This window comes from Leuciscus leuciscus (assembly GCF_965113295.1).
Source record: "Leuciscus leuciscus genome assembly, chromosome: 11".
NCBI lineage: Eukaryota > Metazoa > Chordata > Actinopteri > Cypriniformes > Leuciscidae > Leuciscus > Leuciscus leuciscus.
In genome coordinates this window covers 18,451,248-18,466,700 of record NC_138735.1, presented here as the reverse complement: position 1 = coordinate 18,466,700, position 15,453 = coordinate 18,451,248, and the positions used below count along the sequence as shown (strand labels likewise).

Sequence of the window (15,453 nt, the reverse complement as noted above, 5' to 3'; positions counted from 1 at the left end):
TCCTTAAAAACATTCTAGACTCAATATCTGCGTTTATTGGTCCCAATAATAATTGTATCTCCTGATGCTACGTAATATAAAGTTTCAAAATTGACACCAATAAAGTACAAAATCCATGTATTCCCGAGCTGTTTGAAAAGAATCACTTGCTTCATCAGCCATTTTAGAATGCCTAAACCATTGCTAAGTAAATTTACATTGTTGTGTCCCTTGGCTCAGTCGTCAGAGAATTTGATGAGGCTTGTGAAAAATGTTTCTTGAATATATTGCTCACACATATGGGAGAGGCATTTGGGGTGTGATTTCAAAGCTCATGCATTCATGCAGATGCACTTGGAATTGAAGGAAGTCACACTGGTATGAGCACACTGGGGTGTTCGAGTGTGTGCGTGAGCGAATGAGGAGAAGAAAAGAAGAAAAAAACTTTTCTCGAGAGCTCTCTGTCTCCTAATTACGCAAAAAGGTTGTCATTCAAAGCAGATTGCGGTCACTGTTTGATTGATGGTTGCAGTTATGCTGTTGATTTCATTCATTCAGAAAATAATTCCTGCAAAAGAAAAACCTGTAGATTTGAAATGCCTCTCGTTCTGTTTTCAGCTCCAAAGATCAATGACCCACCGCAAGGTTATTCCATGTTTCCCAGATGGGGTGTGCTGATCTGGAATTTAAAATGAATGGCATTGCTTTGTTCTCTCCTGTAGGTCTTTCTCAGCTGAGTGTTCACATTATCGTTCACAGACCATTGTCTCAGCTCCAGCGCAGAGAAACAAATGCGAGTATAAAAGTCCCTCTAATACATCTTGCTGAAGTGCTTTTTTGTACCTCTATATTGTATTTTGCTTGGGCTGAGCTACTTTTCTTTATTATTATATTTTATTTTAATATTACATTTATTTATTCATTCATTCATTTATTAAATTTTTTTATTTTATAAAAAAATTTTTTTATTTTTTATTTTTTTTATTTTTTTTATTTACCAAAGTCTGGGTGATATTACTTTTACAAATAAATCCAACTTTTTCTTATCCATTTCGCACTTTTCAAATGTAAAAAATTTTCATTACAAAATTATTTTATTTGCTTAATGGTGTGAATTAAACATTTACTTTAAGAAATAAATAAATAAAAAATAACTTTAAAATCCTGAAATTGTACATTTCCAGTTTTAAATTTAATTTTGAATCTGAAATGAATCCATTGTGGTCTCAGACTTTCTGAACTGTACTTTATTTTCTAAAGTATACTGACAATTTTATTGGTGTATCCCTATAAAGTCTAATGGCAATGCAGATGCAGAGACACCCAGAGTTCAAATACCTTTCAACATTTAGGGCACCTTGATTATTCTGGATCAAATCCATTGTCTTGCTTTTGTAAGACTGGAAAAACTGGAAGAACTGGTTGAGGAACGACCACTCCTCGAGTAGACAAAGGACCTTGCTGGAAATTAACATTTGAAACTCCCCCTTGTGCACTATCGAGACAAAAGTCTCACCTCCGAGTCATCCTAATCTACATTCCTTCTCCTCATCCCTCACCCCCTCTCTCTCATGCTAAGATCACCTGAATTCACCCAAAAATCCATAGGTTTAATGTGAATAATTATCATTGAGTATTATACATGTTTGGTATCATTTGAAATGTCTCAGTGCGACTGGTACAAATGTCTCATTTCCAAATAAGTAAAACAAAAGGTAATAAGGTTTTTAAGAGTTTAGAGATAACTGGCACACAAAGGAAGGTGGTCTCTAGACAAATGGTCTGATACCCCCAAAAGGTGTCAACTCTGAATGTAAAATCCCATTGTTAGCAGATGTTTCCATGTGAAAGGTTCTGTCTATATAATGAAATGTAGCAAAGGGCTCGGTGCGATTCTGTACTTCAAATTAGCCCGTGAGGCTGAGAACGGCCAAGACTCTCAGCCTCATGTATTTCTTAAATGTCGGGTTCGCATCTCTTCTCTTTAATCCAGAGCTTTTGATGTTTTTTATTGATTATCTTTTAATTGATTATGCAATCGGCATGATACATTTACCTGACATAATAAATTGTTACATTTGATTATTCTAACTGACTTTGACATTATTTTCATTAAAGAGTTAAAAAGAATAGTCTAACATTCGCTCACATTTAATGATGCACAGATATCATTAAAACCTTTTCATTTATGGAGTCAGATGATATAACGAGAAAATACATATGAGAAAATGTATTGCATTTAGTCAAAAATACTTTGCCACGAGAAAAGACAGTAACACGTAAAGACCTTCCGCGCTGGTCGGATGCCAGATTTTGGGCCGATCGAGTGCGAGTTTACACTTTGGTCCCAGAATCACAATGTACTACTTCATATAACAGAAACATTGTAGTGTAGTTGGCCCAAGAGATGAGGGTAAAAGCAGTCTGATAGAGCTGGCCGCAGGCATGGCTGCCGGAAAATGGGGCAGTAGAAGCTTTGCTCTTTTGTGCGGTCCTCAGAGGAATGGGAGAGTGCAGTTTCTTGTATGAGGTGATCGCTAGAGTCATATCACAACCGAAATGTATACAAGACTTCAGATCACACTTTAGAGCTTTACATGCATTCGCTTAAGGGAAAGAACTTGTGTTCTGAATTTGTGATTATGTCTGATACGTTGTTGAGCTTTTGTGACTGAGGGTTGAGGAGGAGCATCAATAGAAAGTGTGTGTGTGTGTGTGTGTGTGTGTGTGTGTGTGTGTGTGTGTGTGTGTGTGTGTGTGTGTGTGTGTGTGTGTGTGTGTGTGTGTGTGTGTGTGTGTGTGTGTGTGTGTGTGTGTGTGTCAATGCACACTGGGGTTACAATGCACATGCATAAATATATAATGTCATACAAAATCTGTAGTAAAATATTCATTTTTAAATTATATAATATAATATATTTTAATATATCAAATTTATATAATATCATATGATGAAATGTATTTGAAGTTGTACATTATCTAAATGTATTTAGATTATTTGGAGACATTTTAAAATAAAATGTATATTTTGACTTTGCTTTGGGGAAAGCGTCTGCCAAATGTGAGAAAAAAGAATGCTCTCATATGAAATTCTGAGAGCATTTTCTACTGATCTCAACAGTCAAAAGGAGTTGAGATGAAGACATGAGTATATTTAACATGTTTCCCCCCTGTTCATTTTTGATAAAGCCTCCTCTATGTATGTATTCATGGCTTATGATGGTTTTGTTTGTCTTTGTGGCTCTGTTTGAGAGCTGTATTATTATAATTTGACAGAATGCCACAGGGTGCTCCCCTCATCTCCTGCAGCGTGTATTTACTGTGGAAATAGATCAGGATCACTTGTGTATATTTAAGATGGCTGGCAAGTACAACTTTATTAGCTGTATTAGTGTCGGAGAGAAGGAACTGTTACACATCTTGGGGAAAAAAGAACAAATTAGAGGGAACCTGTTCTAAGTTTATGGTGTTTGGGAACAGCATGATGCCTGCCTATAATGACAAGCCTACTGCCAAAGTACATTTTTGGAGAAAAATTACACGTGTATGCATTCACCTCATGACAACAACAGCTGTCAGAATACAGAATTCATTCAGTTCAGTGTGATTCAGTTAACTTTGACTCGAAACAATTTTCATCCACTTCTCTAGTGGCTCTGTGAAAACACCACATGCTCTTCGCAGGCATGTTGTATATGCTGTCAGAGTAGGTGATGAGTCGTAACGTGTTGAAATGAGTATGGAGTGCTGAAAGGAAACAAATTCTCACTGTGGCTCTAGACGCACAGGTCTGCTCCCAGCGCCCACTGTGGCGTGACATGTTATGATGCTGCATTCATTGTGCATAAGCTCTGATACAAAATATACATAGCTGCCTAGAAAGATTTGGAAAGCTGTACAGGCAGTAATTAAATAAATAAATTAAAAGAGCTGTCAAATCGATTAATTGCGATTAATCACATCTAACATGAAAGTTTGTTTATATAATAAATGTGTGTGTGTATATATATATATATATATATATATATATGTGTGTGTGTGTGTGTGTGTGTATTTAAGTATCTATAAAAACACACATAGAGTATATATTTATATATATGCACACATATATTATATAAACACAAACTTTTATGTTAGATGCTAGATTAATCAATTTGACAGCACTCATAAATAAACATGACTGTACAAATATATTAATATACACAATTAATTAGTAAACTTATTTTCTTGACAGCTTGACAAAAAAAAGGAATATTGTGAAATATTAATAAAATTTTTACAGATATATTTTAAAATGTAATTAATTCCTATGATTGAAGACTGGAGTAATGATGCTGAAAATTCAGCTTTGCAGTGTCACATGATCCTACAGAAATCATTCTAATATACTGATTTGCTCAAGAAACATTTCTTATTATTATCAATTTTGAAAACAGTTGTTTCTCAATATTTTAGTGGTAACTTTGACACTTTTTTTCCGGATTCTTTAATGAACAAAAAAGTTTAAAAAATATATATATATTTTTATTTTTATTTTTATTAACATAGTATTATACATGTCTTTTCTGCAAATGTTTTTAAATGTTTAAATGTAATTTATAAAGTATTCATTTCTTTAAAAAATAATCATCCGCAATCCTAGATTTTTGTTTCTTGCAATGCACTTGCATAAATATACATGTCACACAAAATTTGTAGCAACATTGTGAATTTTTTATGTTTTTAAAGTAAAGTATTTATTCATTACTTTTTTCATCAATGTATTCTGGATTGTGACACCTTAAAATGCCTTCATTGGCAGCTTGTTTTAAAACAGAGTGCATGCTGCCTTCACAAAGTACATAGGAGACAGTATGATTTATGTGCTTTTGCATTATTCAGATGTGTCTATATTTGTGTTTGTTTGACATTTTTGATTAAGTAGCACATTGTCAGTCTTTTTTCATTGTAGAATTGTATTTTCTGTTATCACTGTGATCTTCACAGTGAAGCCACAGCTGTCTTTCTCAATCCAGGCAAAAACAGATTTAATCAAACCCTGTCACTCGAAAGGGCGACGGAATTCCTTGTGCTAAGAGACAAACTATGGATTTGAACTCTGCATGAACAATGCAGATGATAGTGAATTCATTGTACAGACGGTGCACATCAATTATATTCAGACATTCAGAAGCCCTCAGTCATTATTTTAATGTTCTTATGAAAAGAAAAAATCCAGTTGGGGGAGACTGTTCCATGCGGTGAAAAAGAAAAGAAAGAACTCATACTTTTGGTTGAGAGAAGGACTGATATTCAAAGTCCATTTTCAGTCAAGAGGTCGGATAAAATGCATTTGCTGGCAGAGACAATCTTCCCAACGCTGTCACCCACAAGGCCCTATACTTCATCACAATAAGCTCGGTCTCTTCATTTCCTTCTTCTCAGGAGCGGAGGGAAATAGCTGGGAAGATGTGATGTCAGTCCAGAGAGAGAGTCATGTTTCATGTTGTCAGTTTTGTTTGGCACAGTAGCCAATCAGGACTCCGTTTTTTTTCTTTTTTTCTAAGAGCATTCCTTCATTCTCTCCAGTTCAACCCTTATGACCATTTTCTTCTTGGAAATCCACTGGCTTTTCTTTCACCTCTGATTTGTTATCTGATCCTCTCATCACCATGACCTCTGATCACCTCTCATAGTTGTTCCGTATAGGACAATAATTCTGATATTTTCTCTCTTTTCAGTCCAATGTCACCTTCAGCAGCCACTCGAGGAGATTTCTATTTACTGACATGAACATAAAGGACAATGTATTCTCCTCAGGGAATATTTCCTTTAGGGATAAAAAGTCCATCAGTCCAAAGCCCCTTTCTTATTACCCAGAAATATAGCTAATGTTTATGCATGACCTTGTGCTGGGTGGTTCTTTGTCTCCCGCTTAGGATGACTCACACAAAGTCACTTGGTGCTCTAGTCTTTTGACAAGGTTATTCCCGGTAACAAGCTCCAAAGTGTGGCTTTGAGCATCAGGGAACTCTGGAGTGTGATTCCTAATCTTTAGAAGAATGGAAATGCCGCACCCTTGCGGTAAGAGCATATGATCTGTAAGGACGACACCTCGGTCACTGAGCCACTGTGTTTTAGATGCCATCGCAGGATAATATTAAGAGTCGGTTCCATCTTCTGTCACCTTGAAGCTGCCAATTTTCACTGCGAATGTGTTAAACCAGCCTATACGAGGAGTTTCTTCATTAGTAAAATACGAAGAATGGTGACTGAAATGTTGAGAAGATTGCACGTATATACAGTATAGATGCACGAATGGGATAGTGAGAGAGAAATTAGGATTCTCTGAGGAAATGCTTGTGAAATTAGATTCAAATTTAAAGTTTTCTCACAGGAACGCTATTTATATACACAGTTTCTGCTGTTTTTGTTGTTTTCCATTCCTTAACTTGAAGAAGAGAGGCATCCGGAGTGTTGGATTTGATATTTTTCTCTTTCTAACAGACATAAAAAATGAATGCACAGTGACAATCTGTCCACTTGTTTTTGCTGCATGTTTTTTTTTTTTTTTTGTTGGATCTACTCCTCTGGTCTCTTTAATATATTTAAGTAGCTAGCTTTAATAATTTTATATAGTAGTTCGAAAGTTGCCGGTGACATGTCTTTTGCTTCTAAATAAAGGTTTATGTTTGGGAACAGTTAGATTTCTTCAAGCTGCGGCTCAGTACATCTGTTCTGTTCCCTCCCTCTGTGTTGACTGACAGGAGTCGGAGGGCTATTCCCATCTCAAGGCTGTGAAGTTGAGTGATTGACACATGGAACTACAAGCAAATGTAATATTTTCTTTATGAATGTTTACTGTGAAAAGTTGGAGCTGAAGAATTTTGTTTAAGGTTAGGGCGATGCTACCACAAGACAATACGTTTTGACAACACGGTTAAAGGAATAGGTCACCCAAAAATTGAAATTGTCATTATTTACTCGTACTGAATGGAGCAATTTTATCAGAATTTATTGTTTTTGCATCCTTTTTTGATGCTTGAAGCATATTTTTCATTGTAATTGTGGAGAAAAATCAACTAGTGAATTCTTAGTTTTAAGTCATACAGGTTAGGCTGAACATGAGGGTGAGGAAGTGAAGACAGAATATTCATTATTGGGGAAAAATATCCCTACAATCAGTGTAGAGAGTAATGTATTTTAATGAATAAAATTGTTCCTTCAACAAATTCATTTATTCTATTTGTAAATACGCTTTGTTTTCTGTAAAGTGTGAATCATTGTCATGTGATCTCTGGAGTTCTTCCTTGAAAACTCCATATTCCACTCTCTGTAAGGGGAGAATAGTTTGAAGACTTCATAAAGGGTTATTTCAGCACCCCTGTGAGACGAGTAATGAAGAAGCTTTGCATGATTCATTGAGGTGTTAGTGCCTGTTGAGAATGACTTTATAGGTCATAAAAGTGTTCTTTGACCTTCTAGTTGAGTGTGGCTTCACTAAAAGAATCTCTCAAAAGGCTCTGGGTAATCGATACCACACAAAACTTTACCTGAAGTTGTCCGTGCCATCTTTTCAGTGTCTCAAAAAAGCTCTAACTGACTGGATGAGTGAAAAGAAGTCATTGTTTTATTGGTGACACCTTCATTTTACAAAGTATAAATGCTGCATACGTTACCGTTCAAAATTTTGCGGCCAGTATGATTTTAATCAGCTAAAATGCATTAAATTTATCAAAAGTGACAGCAAAGACATTTCTAATGTTACAAAAGATTATAAATGCTGTTATTTGGAGCTATTCGTCAAAGAAAATCCTGAAGAAAAATGTATCACATTTCCAAAAATATTTAAGCAGCACAACTGTTTTAAACATTGATAATAATAATAAATATTTATTGAGCAACAAATCATTAAATAAGCATGATTTCTGAAGGATCACGTGACACTTAAAACTAAACTTATCTAAGCCTTGCCAATTTAAAGGGGTGGTTGATTATGATTTCACTTTTCTAACTTTATTTAGTGTGTAATGTTGCTGTAGTGACATCACTAACCAACTACACAGGGTGGTAGTGGCGCAATGGATAAGACACATGCCTTTGGTGTGAGAGATCCGGGTTCGAATCCACTGTGAGACACCAATGTGTCCCTGAGCAAGACACTTAACCCCTAGTTGCTCCAGAGGCGTGCGACCTCTGACATATATAGCAATTGTAAGTCGCTTTGGATAAAAGCGTCAGCTAAATGAATAAATGTAAATGTAACCCTTGAATTGACATAAACCCCGCCCCCGGGAACACACAGTTAGTGATGGGAAGTTCGGATCAATTTACTGACTCTCTTGTTCGATCTCGTTCATCAAAATGAACAAATCTTTTTTCGAGTCATTTCGTTCATTTAAGGAGCTTTAAATGTTGTACTTTTAACAGGCAAATTCCCTGAACATATCCACCTACGCAATCTTGATCATATTCTGAATTAAGAAATCATTATAATCCAGTCAAAAATAATTTACAGGGAACATAAATAATTACTTTACCTTCCGAGTCTTTCGTTCATTTGTCACGTGACACCGTTCATGAACGACTCATCACTACACGCAGTCCATGTTGAGAAGAGGAAGAGTTGTTGTAGTCGAGCACATTTGTGAGTCAGCTCAAACTGTAGCACCTGTCTTTTCACATGCAATAGAAAGTGACTCTGTGTGCATCTCACAACAGTTCCTATACGAGTGATTTATAGATTATCATGACAGAATATGCTAATTGAAGATAGTTAACTCCACATCAGCTACATAAATGAATCAACTAACCATTCAGAGACATACTGTTGCATTCTACGTGTTGTCACTTCTTCTTGAGTCTCTCCATCTTTGTCTGACTCCGGTATAAAAATAAAAGGCAGAACAGTTTCTGACATTTTAGTGTGTGTCTGCATGAGGTAATCGGAGCTGCTAACACTGGAGCAGCAGCTCATTTGCATTTAAAGGGCCAGACACAAAACGGTGCGTTTTTGCTTTAAAATGCTTTAACATGCTATATAAAAATATCTGTGGGGTATTTTGAGCTAAAACTTAACATACACACTTGTGAAAAGGGCATTATACCACCCCTTTAAACATTCAAGCACAAGAAGATACAAAAGAGAACTCTGGCGCGCTGTGAGAAGATTTGTTTGCGTACACAGGAAGCCGCTTCTCAGACAGCACGTAAATATTGAGTACTCTTTCAAGTCTTTCAAGTCTACAACGCATGTGTACAGTATCAATGTAATAGATATGTGCATTACGTCTTGAAGTGACTGCAGCCTAATATTCCTGCTGCTGTCTGTTTTTATGTTAAAGGGGTGGTATAATTACCCTGGAAATCCAGAGTTCTCGCGAGAGCACAAATTGAATTTGCTCAGCGAGTTACTCTGGCGTCAAGTAATGATGCTCATTAAATATGCCCTTGTATCCGAGCTGCACCAATCACATTGGGTTATCTGATATAGGTGGGCCAGAGACAAGCTAAACAGATGACGTCGAAGTCATTAGTAAACATTGCAAGATGGCTATGGATGAACACCAGTTGTTTGATACGGCTTTGGCCGCTACAATGAATGTTAGACTTGGCTTTTTATCTAAAAGAGGAACAGAAGACGGCGCTCGAATCCTTCCTTTGCAAGAAGGACGTTTTTGCTGTTTTGACGACCGGATATGGCAAGAGTCTAATCTACCAGTTAGCTCCGCTGGTAGCTAAGTGTACGGGGCTTATTGTTGTGATTGGTCGTAGTGTTATCCAATTGCGTACAGTGAGATTTTCAAATGCATGCTTGGTGCCGCCCCTTGAGCTGGGCGATTTTCATTAGTCAATGCCAGATCCTTAATCTTTCAGATTTGGGTCTGGATTTCCAGTCTATGGTATAGTGCCCTTTTCACAAGATGTAAAATAAGTCTTTGATGTCCCCAGAGTGTGTATGTGAAGCAGGGATGGAAATTAACTTTTTTGTTCACAGGCCACTGTGGCTGGTGGATTTAAAAATCTACCAGCCACTCAATGTTTTTACCAGCCACTTTCTTGTTTTTAACCTACAATGTCTAACTGCATGTGAAAATTAATACTACAAGATCTACAATACTTAAGCAGTTTATTTAATCTCAAGTCTCAATTAAATACTGACATTTTCTCTTTCGTTCTTATACACACACCAGGCAAGGCATTATGGGTGCGTTAGTAGGCCCACCCACTTCACTTTTCAACAGGCTCACCCAAAACTTGTCTTCAAAAAAAAAAAAAAAAAAAAAAAGTTTAATATATTCTAATTTTGTCAAGAACTATAAAAAATCGTCAATAAGATCATAATTTGTGCTAAAATAGTCTAAATGTTTAGTTTAAAAAAATTTAAAAAGCTGGTTATGTCTATCTTGATGTTTCTGCGCAAATTCAGCAGACGGGTTTGTTCCGATCAGAGCTCGTGAGTTGAGAGCGCATTTCTGAATATTCCGCTCCACTCGCTCATTCCGCAAGGTCGCTCGCTCAACCCAGAATGGCCTGATCCTGGTTCGAAAATATGTGGAATAGGGCTGCCTCCGACTTAAAAAAAATTCTAGTCGACTAGTTGTTGTTCATTTAAGCCATTCGTGGACAAATCGCCCCAGTATATTATTTTAATTATGCTTAAATAGGCTATAGCCTACAGGATAATGCGCGTTTACGTAATATAGCCGCACTCAAGCGCACGACCGCACGCATAAAGCTTGCCACAAAGAACCGGTAAAAGTAATGAAAATGAATGTGTCTAAAATAGCAAGGAGACATTTAATTATTTATTAATAAACTGGTGTTTTGCGGTTCGCCATGAACGCCAGAGAGAAATGCACATTTGACATTTCATATGGATTTCACAATCAGAGAGCCTATTTCTTTTGGTTTTGAATATTTTCGTTTAAAAGTAGACATTTCAAGCTTTCTGTAATATATAGCCTATATTTCTCAAATCTGTGAGGCACAAGCTGAGTTTCGGTGCCCTCCAGTTCACATGCAATGCAAGTGATCATGCCGGCGCCTTATTACATTGTCTGCTATATATTTTCTTCTTATTTATTAAATACAGGCAATTCGTTGATAAAACATTGATCAAAATTAAGATACAATTTATACAAAACGAAAATCTTTTAAAAAGAGTCTTTCTACAAAACAAAACTCAATGAAGTGGTCTTCACAATTCTTTCTTGGCGAACAGCGCCGTTGCTGGGAGGGCGCCAGCGCCTCTGCCTCGCGAGTGGATGATAGCCCTGAAGACGCCTAGCAATGGTTGGCTATTCCTTTAGTGGTAGTATAGGTACCTTTAGTTAAGTTATACCTCAAGAGTCTTCGTAGCGCACTAAGAGACAACGTTATGATGCGTAATGGAGATTCCAAAGCGCTCTTCTTTGGTCAGAACCATGGAGAGCGATCGCGGATAGGTCCGTCCTATGCACCAACACTTTTTACAATGCAACAAAATATTTAAAGAGCATCAAGCTATTAAAATCTACATTTTATTTTATATTTTAATCTGTTATTTTATCAGTCATTTTTATTAGGTTAAACAGTGATTGAATAACGGTTTTAATTTAACTTTTTTAATTTAAGGCCCACCTTGTCTCGTCGTAAACTAACCAATCTCGGGACTCCCCATTGTCTGCTTTTCTCCATCGTTCTTTAAAAAAACTTTTTTTGACCTTCGATGTAACGCCACATTTTTTTGAAGGTGTGCCTCCTCTAAAAGTGTCCGCCGTCCATGTGAAACAGTATGCTATTTTTATTTACCCGCCACGGTGGCCGGTAGGTGAAGCGAGTTTACCCGCCACAACACAAAATCACCCGCATTTGGCTGGTGGCGGGTGCTAATTTCTATCCCTGATGTGAAGTTTTAGCTCAAAATACCCCACAGGTATTTTTTATAGCATGTTAAAATTGTCAGTTTCTGAGGGTGAGCAAAAACACGCCGTTTTTGTGTGTGCCGCTTTAAATGCAAATGAGCTGCTGCTCTCAGCACAGGGGGCGGAGCTTCAAGAGCTTCAATATATAAATTGCGTTCCCGTGGGCAGTGTTTATGTAAATTTTAGGGTTAGTGATGTCACTATGCTGGTTAGTGATGTCACTAACCCTGGAGGAAGCTTGTGTACTCCCTACTAGCCGTTTGTTGTAGTCCTTAAAAATCGATTTCTTTAAAAGAAAATATCTCCCTTTGCTTTGAACTTTGAGCGTCGTAACTTTGCAGATGTTGTTCATACTCAAACAGAAACATTACTAAAGTTAGAAAAATCATAATCAACCACCCCTTTAATCAATCAACAAAAGACAAGGAATTCACTCACTGCTCTTCACTGAATAAATGTTGTAACTTTAATAATAATTAATTTCTACTGTGAAGATTATATGAAAGGTTGTTGATTTGATTACTTTATTCAATTTCTGTACCTGAAAACTACTGTTAGATACCTAAAAGCACTGTTTATTTCATGGTATCTTTGCTCTATTGTATTTATTTGTACTGTTGCTTGTAGTTTGATAATTTGTTCTTGTTTTTATTTTTTTATTTTTTGGACAGTAGTCCTTTTTCCCCTGAACATAGCACATACCGAACCGTACCAAAATGGTGACCCTAAAACCGGACTGTGAGTAATTTGAACCATCACACCCCTATTGTGTACGCAGTTCAAAAACACAGTGTGATAATGTGTTCACAATTTTTACTAATTATGAAGTATGATACAAGGAAAATAAGGAAAATAGGACACTAATGAGGACAGCTTGTTACTTTATAATTATTAAAACCAATGATCTTGATAGTAATGTTTGATTCATTTTGGAAGTGATGCAGCCCTCTTACATTTGGTTTTCAATGACAGATTGTGAAGTCATTAAGAATTAATTTGTGCTCTGGGAGAAGGAAATCTCTTTTGTTTTTGAATATTTCTCCTCATTGTTTTCTATCAAAACTGACAGTTCACAAAGGGAATTTGAAAACAATGGAGAATAATCTGAATATTACATTAGATCTTTTACTAAGTATTTAATGTGTTTTCACATAAAAAAAAATAGAGGAAGGCAAGACAAAGAAATGGATAAAATCCTTACCTGGATCCAGCACAGCTTTCCACTGAAGAATGATTGTAGAATATTATGATCCAAACATTTACATAATTTCAGTGGGATCACTAACTTAGTTTGATTTTTTTTTTAATATTTTGTAGAATTAGCTTTGGAACATGAGTTCTCTTGTTGTTATGATATGGTTTACATAAGTGTGAGAAATGTGTATAAGTGTAAATGTAAATAAGTTTGTCGTGCTCTAATTTATATGCAACATTTTTTTATTTTTTTATAACATCTTAATTTGTACTCTTATCTGCTTTAATTGAAGTACCTGTGAATGACACTGAATGAGAAAGGCAATAAATACAGACAAATAACAGCCAGAACTGACTGTTCACCTGGACTACCCACATATGAACTTCTCAGCAATGTAATTTTTGTATTATTTACTTATTAATATTTACAAATATAGATTTTATTTCTATTTATTTTAATTTAAATTTTAAAGTAATTTTTTTTGTACACAATTTTGTTGCGCTTATATTACTTTAGTACTACAACATTTGTCATTTTTAAGTTTTTCATTTAATATTTGTTTTATTTTATTTCAGCTTTTTATTGAAATTATCATAAACAATTTCTAATAGTTTTAGTTTTAACAGCTGTTTCTCAGTCATGTTGTATACAAGTCTAAACCCAAAGGCACCGATGTCCTCTTTTTTTTCGGACCTACAAAGAGGGTTGTGACGTGAATCATACTGTTATGAAGATCTTTCAAGTGATTTTTTCAGAAGAAGAAACTTGTCTGACCTGCTTCTTCCTATGTGTTTATTTGTTGTACAGAGTTCATGACAAAATGTGAAAGGAAAAGGAGCTGAATTTCGATCTCGTATCTTTTTTTCTACATCTCTCACTCTTGTTTTCTGGACAATCCTTGAATTATTGATTTGTAGAGAAGCTACCAGAGTTCACTTTGGTCTATGCCAATCCCAAACCATAGTCTACCACGATTCTGCTCTCTTCTTCAGACAAGCTTCTTTTTGGCCAAAGGCAAATTACATTTCGGAGTCCAGGATGGAAAAAAATGTTGGTCAGGAGAGGATAAAGTGCTGACAGATTTCGCTCGGTTCACTCAACATTTATCCTCAAGAAATCAGCTTTCTGTTGATTGGTTTACTTGCACACTCAGGTCTGGCCCTAGCACTTCGCTACAGAAGGCACGATAGAGAGGCTTTTTAATTTCTGATGGCTCAGAGATGGTGGATTTCTTGCACGCATGTCATCTGACTGAAGTATTTGACTTATTAGATGCTTCATCCCACATCCATGTGAAATACTTGACAATGTCTTAAAGCTTCAAGTCTTCCAGACTGTCATCCTATAAAAACAAACATCTGGTTCATGACAGAGGATGATCTTAGTGTAGTGTTTTTTATGAGAAAGGCTTTTTTTGTGGCACATCTGCTGTCGTTTGATTGCGATATACTGTAAAAAAAAAAAAAAAAAACTTTTGAGTTATAAACTTGGAATTGTGAGAAATAAAGAACTGCAAGATACTAAACTTGCAATTGCAAGGAAAAAAAGTTCGAATTGTGTGCTTATATCTCGCAGTTTTGGCTTCAGAATTGTGAGATCATCCCGATTGGATTCATAGTGCACACATTCATACTAAATAGAAATAGAAATAGAAATAGAATAGAAAGTAGGTCATAGAGGTTTGGAACAACATAAGGGTGAGTAAATGATGACTGAATTTTCATTTTAAGTCAGTGAAAGCTTTACTACCAAAAGATTCATTCAATCTAGGGCCACATGAACATGAAATCTGTCCAGCTTTTTCTCTCTCTTCATGCTACCCGGTCATTAGCATTCAACACAGCAGAGCTGATTGAGATGACCTGCAATAACAATCCGTCCAATCAGTGATTTTGGTGCACTTAGCGTCAAGAGAGGCAGCCTGTCCAAAGAATGATGATTCTGTCATGACATACTCACACATGGCTGCAAAGTATAATGAAGCCTGAGAGAACATTTGTTGTGTCCTTTTCAGGTGAAAAAGGCAATTACCAAGGCACAATTAATTTAAATTTTATAAATGTTCATCGTTTTCATTTACGACAACATTCCAGCTAAACGTTTTGTTTTGCCAGCCAACTGAAGGGACAATGTAATTATTCAGATATGCATGAGGGCTCGACTATTGAGCTGCAACAGAACTGGATCACTGGACTTGGAATACTTATAAGGGCTTATAAATTGGTGTAGCATACCTGTCTCAGGGTCAGTAAAACTGCAAGATGAATTTCTACTGGGATTCATTAATGGAAAAATGACTCTGAGAAATATATGAGAACGGAAGAAGTTATTCCAAGAGAAAATGCCAGAGCTTTTTCAAACTTTTGCTTGCACAAACACCAAATTGTGCAACGA

The 15,453-nt window shown here is 36.1% G+C and overlaps 2 protein-coding genes across 2 annotated transcripts in view; both read left to right on the top strand.

Annotated features, from left to right (window-relative positions):
- The window catches only part of cntnap2a (contactin associated protein 2a), a 410,290-nt gene that overhangs the window by 294,313 nt on the left and 100,524 nt on the right, over positions 1-15,453 (top strand). The gene's annotated exons all lie outside the window — the stretch shown is intronic.
- LOC309508789 (uncharacterized protein) overlaps positions 1-15,453 on the top strand; it is a gene marked incomplete at its 5' end in the record, with an annotated part of 237,159 nt that overhangs the window by 184,921 nt on the left and 36,785 nt on the right. The window lies entirely within an intron of this gene.